Source organism: Alligator sinensis, unplaced genomic scaffold (assembly GCF_000455745.1).
Source record: "Alligator sinensis unplaced genomic scaffold, ASM45574v1 scaffold187_1, whole genome shotgun sequence".
NCBI classification, from domain to species: domain Eukaryota; kingdom Metazoa; phylum Chordata; order Crocodylia; family Alligatoridae; genus Alligator; species Alligator sinensis.
Window position 1 is genome coordinate 4,600,828 of NW_005841861.1, and position 9,724 is coordinate 4,610,551.

Here is a 9,724-nt window from a genome sequence, read left to right on the forward strand (position 1 = left end):
GCAAAAGTGGCATAATTTTATAAAGTGTTTCAACATCAGTGGAACTGCATATTCCAACAGAAAACTTAGGTCAAAGTTTTTCTGACCAATTCTACCTTTAAATAACAATTGTCAACAGCGTCACAAAAATATTTGAGAGGACATTAACAGCATAGTCATATGGAGCACTGCCAGGAAAATGGCTTAGAATACACAGGCTGGTTTCTCAAATTGTCCAGTTTGTATAACAAATGCATAGTTTTTATTAGAAATTTTAAAAATATTTGTAATGTTGTGACTTTAACGGGTGTTGACAGCAAGCCCTTTGAGTTGAAAAGGAAAAGTTTCTCAAAATATATTTCCCTTTATTCATGTTTTACTGTAATAGCTAATAATAGTAGCTGTAGTTTTTTCTTGAATAGTTATGAATGGCTTCTTTCAGCACAAATATATGAGTTTTCTCTGAATGAACAACATACTAGGATAGATTCATCTGTAGTGTAAATTCACTGAAGTGGGCAGATCTATTATATTCCCAAAACACTATTTTATATATATATTTATACATATAGTTTATTAGATATTATTTAATATAGGCATTATATATAAAAGTTAAATGGATGGGTTAGTTTCAGGACAGAAATTCTGTGGAACATTTCATAAGGGCTGCAGTGTGTGGAACCAGTAGAGTCAGTCAACTAATCATTAAATGCAACTCCTAGCCTTGAATATGTATTAAAAATTGTATTTTACCACTTCAAAATTAAAATGGTATAACACTGATCATGGCCTCTCAATGTTTTAATGTGAAACACATGCATTTTTTCATTCTATAAATTGTCTTACACTATTACGCAGAACAACAAGGAATCTTTAAACCTCAACCAGTACCCACCAGACAAAAGTGGGAGGGGGAGAAAGACAAAAGAAAAACTTAGAGGGGGAAAAAAATCCTATAACAGAATTCTGAACTTGGCAATGTATTACATACATGACTTCCCTTAGGAAAGTATCTTAAATCGTTCCATTGTTCAAACTATACTGAACTGATCTGCAACGCCAGATTCCAATCTCCGCTATGCTATTTGGAAAGCCAAGGGAGTTTCAACGAATGAGTTATTTTGACTTTACCTTGGCATTACTGAGACCTGATTTTGGCCCTCATTAATTTTGCACTATGACATTACCCCTCTAATTCCTGCCAGCTGCTTAAAAGATATCTTTGTAGAAGTATAAATTTGTGATGCTTCAGTCAATTTCTTTAATAGTTCAGAAGAACAAGAATATTTCACTGATGTCCTGAACTTTCTTAGTTGCCTCTTCATAATCAACCAAATCTTATATAAAAGAGCTTAAGAGGAAGTCTCTTACTATCTTTTCAGCCACCAATATATAGTAACTAGGTCAAATTTAAAGAAAGGAGTTGACTGTAATAATAAGTATAATGAAATACTGGACCTGATCTTGCTTTTTTTTCTTTTTTACACATTTTATTTCCCAAGGAATTCAGTGGGTAATTCAATAGACATAAATGCGCCTGAGACATCTCAAAAATCCAATTAATAAAAATTTAGCACACATCTGACAATTCTCCAAACATTTACTTTATTTCTGGATCTGTTAAGGAACGTGGCATGTACGCTATAGACCGTGAATAGGAAACACTGCATTCTTGATGTTAAACAGCAGTATATGAAGAAAACACTAGGGGCTTGAACCTGCTCTCCCTTAAGATAATGACTAAATTACCAGATATTTAAATGGAAAAAGTGTCTTACAGATGGGGATACTGAGGCATGGTGACTTGTCATCAAACAGCAGGTCAGTGGCAATTCTGGGAACAGAACCTATCGTCTTGTTCCCAATCCTACAATGCATTAGGGAAAAACAACCACTAATAATTACTTTCCATTGCGTGTGCGTGTGTGTGTGTGTGTGCGCGTGTGCATGCGTGCGTATGTGCGCACGCATGCAGGCCTATATATGTACGTTATTAGTAACAATTAATATTTGACAATATGTTGTGCATTCACGTTAAAAACTTCTGTCACCGAATATCAAGTTTAAAAATCATATGTGGAAACTGCTTGCAAGAGTTTCAAATGCTCTGTGTAAAAGGGAAACAATAATATCTTTTTCTTCTTTTCCCCCAAGACAATTCCTTAAAAGTAACTGAAGCGAACCAAAAGCTTCCACCCCAGCCACAAAGTGTCAGGAAGTCAAATAAAATGGAACCAAGATCCCAATAACACTTTTCTTTCAGTTAAAGTTTGAAAATCAGAGCACAGCTGACAAGGTTTTAACCAAAGAGAAGCAGCCTCCTTTGCCCTTCTGTATCTGTATATTTTTTCATTCTTTTGCTTTACATTTTAAAATTAGAGATAATAAAATGGACTGCGATTGATTAATTCTAGTCTGGCTTTCAGATGTTTGAAATAAGTAATTTTCTGCTGTCCTTTAAAATTGACCAACCAAAACATACTAATAAGTAAGTGTTTTTCATTTGAAATAAATATTGTAAAATAAAATCCATAAAGCTGACTCAGAAATGTTCGCTTTCATGCAAACATAATTACAGTTAGCATCAAAAGGTGCAAATAACCATTAAAGTCTTCTCTCTGATATGAACCACCAACCCTCCTCCTATTTTTTTAAACAGTAATTTTCTAAAACACATTATTCTGTTTAACTGGCTTAGCAACAAAGTTTCAGTTAGCTGACTAATGTGAATCTGGGTAAAGTAACACCTTCATCTGAAATTCTGGCATACAGTTGCATGTACCAACATTTAGATTAAAAATGAGAGACATGCAAAATGTGACTAGTCAAATGCCCTAGTAATAGGTACACAAGGAACAGGATCATGCAGAAAGAAACTGCACTCACAGTAAAAACCATGGGCAGCATTCCAGAATTATGATGCCATTGAAACAAAAAACAATTCAAACATAACACAAAATAGGATTTCAGTGATGCTGAATTGCCAGATCATTCATAATGTTTTTATACACCACTAAGTTGAAAACTCCCATCGAAAGAAATGGGTATTTTAAGTGTGGCTTGACTGAGTTATCAGGACAGAGACAGAAACAATATTCCTGTCCCACCATGCAAGAGTATTGAAAACATGCTAATGATGCCAAGCACCATGAATATATAAAATAAGAGAAATACACTTAAATTCTTTAAGGATAGTCTCAATTGCTGTATACTTTTCTCATCAGGTGGAGTGTGAGGGAGAGAAGGGAAGTTAACAGTGCATTGAAACCTATCTATGACTTTGTTTTATAGCCAATTACCTAGAATCACAAACATCACTCAGCTCAGCCAATGCTCATGTACAATCCTGGCAAGCAGACATTGTATAAAGTGGTCTTTGTCATGACTATCATGCCTTTGAGCATGGGGAATGACCTATTAGCATCCATTTGATATCCATGTCCATATTCCATATTCATCCCTGGGTTATCCTACTTCTGTACAATGCCAAGCCAAGCCAATCCAAGGATAGTGCAGAGGAACCCTGCTTCAAGAGGTGCATCAACAGAGAAGTTTCTTAGAGCATCTTGGTGGACAGGGAATATATGCATGTCTCTCAATCAGATTTCTTAAAGAGATGCAGCTGGATCCCTCTCATAGGATATATAAACCTACACCGTTAGGTAGATTTACATAAGGACAGATGGAACACAACAAGTTTGACTCTAAGCTTCCAAATCATTCAGTTAGCTCCTAAATCTATAAAGGTATGAACCAAAATCCCTGGGTTAGAACAACTCTGAACTCTGTAGCTCAAAGCCAACAGTTTTATAAGCAGTTACGCATGCTCTGTATTTAGGTCTTTTATTTATGCATTCCTTAAATGAGCGGTTAGTTAACTAGGCCATCTAAGGGCAGGCTGTGCAAAACCTTAATTGATGAGCCTGGTCTGTTGCACAATTAATCCAGAGGCCCACAATCACTCTAAGACAAAACACAGCAGACACTGCACACTAGGGAAGGTACTTACAAGCAATACACTTCTCTTTATTCCTGAGGTATCTGTAGCACATTCTATAGACCCAGAGCATTTGTATAGAGGACTTTTCTCTCCTGCTATTTAGAAATGCTGTACAGAGCTCAGTACAATACTGGAACCTTCCCCTACCACAACAGCATCCCTGGAATTACTGCTACCACCTAACTCTACAGAGCCTGCTGCGTGGCCTGCTATCCTCCTTCAGTAGTCCTAAAACTGCCTTTTGTGTGTTGCCAGGGAAGTTTGAGTGTCTGCTGAGGTTCAAGCAGATTTGAAAACGGAGACTGCTCTATATTGCAGCCTCCAGTTTATCACACTTTGACCCATCCATCATACTACAGAATAACTGGTTGCTCCCCCAGTCTCAGCTAGTTTTGGCCAGCCATATTCATTTTCTTCTGTAAACGCTTACACATGCTCTGTGCAAGTTATTTGGTATTGCCATGTTTATATATGCCCTTAAATTAATAATGGAAGTTAAACTCAGCTGCTGTTTCCACTCAATTCTAATTTATGAAAGTCACCACAAAATATACCCTCTGATATATTTAAGACCCCATAAACGACACACTATCAAAAATTTCCAGAATTAGCACAATTTTCTCAACATCTTACAGAATTCTTTGCGTCTGTTAAAATTTCAAATAATTGATTCTCCCACACCTGTACCATTTGTGCAAATTTCACAGACATATAGATAAACACACAGGGTACATACCAGCATTACATTTAAATCAACTCAACCAGTGTTAGGTTGATTTAAATACCCAATCATGCAGGCATTCAGAGGGTTAAATTCAGCTAAAAAGATGGTATGGCCAATCTATGTTAGTGCACCTCAGGAAGTACACTAACTTAGATCAAGAAAAGGTTAACCTGATCACACATATGCCTGCACATGTTCATAGAATGCCTCCTACCCAGAGCTGGGAAAACCAGATGCTCACCCCAGCCCCAGGACTGTGCTATTCTTTTTCCTATCCTCCTTACCCTGAAACTATTTTTAACCATCCTCCCCTTTACTGCCATAGACCCACTCCCACCCCAAGTTGCTTATATCAGGCTTCCCATGCCACTCTCCCAGCAGTAGCAAACAGCTGCACAAGCTACTCCTGGCAGTGGCGGACTGTAGTATGTGCCACTCCCAGTCTAGATTTAGGTGGCTTAAAGTAAGCTGCCTAAATCTACACTGGGTACAGTTAATGCTATTGTGCACCCATAGGCTAGGGACAGGAGTTACACATAAACCAGTTTAAGTGATCAGAACTGTGTTTAAACCTGTAGCAGAACAGAAGTTCAGTGCACATAAACCAGTTTCAGAATGGCTGAAACTGATCTAAGATAAACCTGACTGAATGTAGAAACTTAACTGATTTAGGTCAAACTGGTTTATGAAACTTCTGTCCCAGACCTCATCCTGGTTCAAGTTAAGTCAGAGTCCCCCAATATGCTTTCCAGCCCAGGGCTAGGCTGGGCTCTGAGAGCAGCATTGGCTCTGCCCCTCTGCTCCCTAGCTGAAGCAGTAGAGCTCTATTAGGCAGTGTACCTCCATAGCTAGAGGAGTGAGGGCTGGCTCACAGCTCCCATCCCCAAGGCAAACCCCAGCTGGGGCCAGGGAGGGGTTAAACTCACCTTCCCCAGAGTACAGAGCTGCCCGGCCCTGCTGGCTTACTTAGTGCTGGACTACAAATCCCAGGGGCACCTGGAAGCAGGAAGAGGAAATGAGGAGCTGTGGAGTCTTGCTGCTCTGATGCTGGACTGCAAATCCCAGAGACCTCAGGGGCAGCAGAAAGAGTAAGCAAACACACCACCCAGGCTGTGTTTGTAATTTTCAGTTTATAATTGTTCAGAAAAAGAACTATTCTTGTTAAAGCTTTTATGAATTCAATGCTACTACCTTCTCCCCACTCCACCCAGGCAGAGCACAGTCTGAGGTCTGGCCATGCCCCTGCTGCTCCAGCAGGGAGGAGGGAAAAACCTTGAAGTGGCTGGCAAGCATGCTCTAGCACCCCCAGCTTCTGGCTGCATTTCCTGAATCAAAAGTGAATGTGTGATCATTTGTTTATCGGTTCAAACTTGACAGCTTGGGTTAATTGGCAAAATCTGAATCAATTCAGCCTTGGGCTTTTGACTGTCTGTACTTAGCCATAGTGTACTTACAACCCAGCCCTGTTAAAATACAAAAATAACATTCTTGGATTGATTATGTATAATCAGTTGAATTATTATTATAATTATTATATAACACATTGCCTCAGATGAAAGACTAGACCCCAACCTACAATATATGAATAATTTCCATTAATGAATTAATTAATAATTTCCATTAAATCGAGCAGGTAGCCTACCTAGGTTTCTCTCTACTGGGTGCATGTTTTGAAAATACTGGACATACTCATCCGTGCTGATGAGCTAATGCACAGTAGAATGTCTACTGCCTATTAAGCATCACAAAAAAAATCACAAAAAAAATCTGCCTTTGCTACTGCACATTAGTACAGCTACTGCACCTTTATCTAGTACCTCATATTAGAGGTACTAAACTTAATGCATAGGCACATTAATTAATATGTAGATGCACCCACTGTCCCTTCGGTACCATCCTATGCATCCTCAAGACAAAAAGTAATTTTTCTGAAGTATCCTTATGTAATAGTGATAAAAGGCCAGTTAGCAAGATAGCTTTATAACCTCTAAAGGGGTTACCAACTTCATCATGGGCAGAGAAATCCACAATGCAAGCACCTTAATTTCAACACAGCCTAGTCCTCTTGTCTTTGAAGGAGAAAGATGCCAAAGCCTGGCATAAACAGCTCTTCCTGTCTTACCTCCAGAAAACCTGTCAGCTAAGAAAGACCCTAGCTACTTTCTACTGTGGGCCTTTGAAGTTCTTCCTTGGCTGACTGATGCTCGCCCATACAGAACTAGAAGAAAAGAGTTCTATTATGCTGCTCCTTCCACCAAGTGTATTATTCTCCAGACAAAAGATTTCTAGCCTAAATTTTAAACTCACCTCTTTTGAGAGCATGAGTTCTAAACCAAAAAACTTGAGTTGCTTAAAAAAAAAGACGAGACAGCCTTTCCACAGTCCATCTACTATGCTTGATTGTTTTTGTGTTTCTTTTTATAGACGAACGCTACAGGCTTATAGAAGTTCACAACAGAATATTCAATCTATTCGCAAATGCAAGATTTCTCCCTATTACACATTTTCCAGTGTTCTGTCGACTTTCGTTTTAAAAGGGAAACGTATCAGTAAGAGATACCAATAAGTCTCAATTGTCACCCAGCAAATATCTGTTTCTATGCAAAGACATGCACTAAATATAGCAATTTTTAACTATTTGCAAAATCTAGAGTTTCTTGTAATAGCAGTGGTGTGGTAGGTCAGGATTGAGATGCAGTACCAGGGCAATGAGGTTAAGCAATAAGTATGCACAGCCCTGCTTGCTCTATACCCAGTTCTAATCAGTATTCAACTCCCATGCTCAAGAATGCTGAAATTCACAAGTTTCCTCCAATTTTGTCTTTTAACAGGGAAGGAAACCCTAGGGCCTGATCCAAAGCCCATTAAGGACAAAGGGAACTTTTCTATAAAACTTCAATATAAACTTTGAATCAGGCCCATGAAAGTTCAGATATCTGAGAATGTTGCTAAAAGAATATTTAATTCATTGTTTAAAAGAGGTCTAATTGTATTTGTTTAAAAAATAATCCACTGCAATAAAACCTTTTACTCTATGCCTCTGAAAGCCAACAAAAGCTAGAAATACCCAGTTTCTCTGAGAATCAGGCCCTGTGTCTGAACACTGGAATCAGGCTGAGCACCCAAAAATGAAGCAAACAGAATTAGTAAACAAATATTTTTGATCCATTGAGATCCTGGGCTTTCCTAATTCCCAAACCTGCATTCAAACCACTCAATGCCTACTGAAACAGCTATGTGAATATTTAAAATGAAAAAGAGCAGAATATATCATAAATGCAACAGATTAAAAAGGAAGTTCATTGTTATCTCTAGTTAATACATGGAATCTGTATAGTTTCACAAAGAAATGTATATGCTGTTGAACAGACAATATTTTAAAGGTTGACTGAATACTTATGTTAACATAAATTAACTTTTAAACTAATATACTTTGACTGTGTTTATGCCTCCTTTCTCTCAATTTTCTGTGACTATTCTACCAAAAGAGCCCCTTACACAGAAGAGCAAGTTTAAGCAGAATAGTCAGGAATATAACATTTGTACTGATGAGAGTAACAGTAACATCCATTCAGAGCACTTAAACATATTGCGGGTCCAAATAGAACAGCTCAAATTTCAGGCATCAAACATTTGCTCACAAACAAACTTCAGGCTAAGAATGATTTGCATATATTTTCCACAACATTTTTTAAACAGATTTGACAGTTATAGCACCTTTGTGAGCATTCCTTAAATAGGGCAGAAGACAAAATTATACATTATGAATCACCATGTTCTTACAGCTACATCTGTGACCCAGCGTTTTAGTTAGTTTTGTTAATGTTAATGGTATTAGCCTATTGCCAAAATCTACCAGCTGGAGTTACGTTTAACGTATGAGTAAAAAAAAAATAATAATTCAGAGGCACCTTAATAGTAGCACTCACCTGTTGCACCTAACCAGCCGTTGTTAGCCCTATTACTGCTATTGCAATTTGCATGTGCAGTATTGATCCTCATGTTCATGATCATCTGCCCCTTCATAAAAGATTTTGCAGAAACGCCACATTCCAAATTAGATTGGTAGCTGCAAAGTTTAGGACACTGGCTGTTATTCCATGTAGAAAGGCAACAGATATAAATCCCAGATGGAAAGGTTTGGAGTTTCTTTTAGTTTAATCTCAATGTAAAGTTTGGCTGAAATAATAATAAACTTTTCATCTGTCAGTCCCAAAACATTTTACAGGAAGGAAAACAGAGGTATGGAGAGACAAAATGTTTTGCTAAGGATCAGGCAGCTGGTTTGTGGGGTGTTGAGATCTGGCTAAAAACAGACACTTGTGTGATTGTGAGGAGAGGAGGCATTTTCAGTGCGTCTTTTCTTCATTGTGTTGGAAATATGTGAGCTCAATTACCAGTCCATTCTCCAATTAGGAAGACTGGTTTAAAACCTAAAGCGTCTTTGCGTATACTTTGGAAACCTACTTCTCATCTTTACTAGTTTGTTTATATGAATTTTTGGTGTTTCCTTCCCTTGAAGCAATGGTTCGTGACTAAATATAGCACTTTTTATTAATCAGATCTGTTCCCCTATGTGCAGTTAGTCACACCTGCTTGCTTTATTAACCAAAGAATTTACTCTGTTTAATTTATTAAGGTTGCAAAACTTAACACATTTATGGAAGAGTGAGTTGGCTACCATTGTACTTCCCTCAAACTCACGAGGAATGTTATGTTAAGTTCTTGTTGCAGGGCTAAATGTAATTCCCAGTGACATTCACTGAGCCCCACTGAAGACTAAGGTTGCATACAGGTAAACAGGGGCATTGCTTGGCCTGCAGAACCGTTACACATATACAGAGTCAAGTCATGGTTTGTTTTCACGTTGTTGATAAGTCACTCTTGTGGTGACGCTAGGAGAAATATTTGTTCCATCCACTGACTTTTGCCTGTCCATATCTTGTCAGTGGATGGAACAAATATTTCTCTTTTCAGTAGATATAGCCTAATAACTCCTCCTAGCTTGCCTCAGGGAAAGA

At 38.0% G+C, this 9,724-nt stretch overlaps 1 protein-coding gene and 1 long non-coding RNA gene across 6 annotated transcripts in view; one reads left to right on the forward strand and one right to left on the reverse strand.

The window, feature by feature from the left end:
* Positions 1–9,724, reverse strand: part of PAX3 (paired box 3) — a 112,056-nt gene that overhangs the window by 84,835 nt on the left and 17,497 nt on the right. The window lies entirely within an intron of this gene.
* The window catches only part of LOC102380789, a 9,247-nt gene continuing 5,242 nt past the window's right edge, over positions 5,720–9,724 (forward strand). Inside the window, exon 1 of the long non-coding RNA XR_322993.1 lies at positions 5,720–5,791. This is a non-coding gene — a long non-coding RNA (uncharacterized LOC102380789). The remainder of the gene's footprint in view (positions 5,792–9,724) is intronic.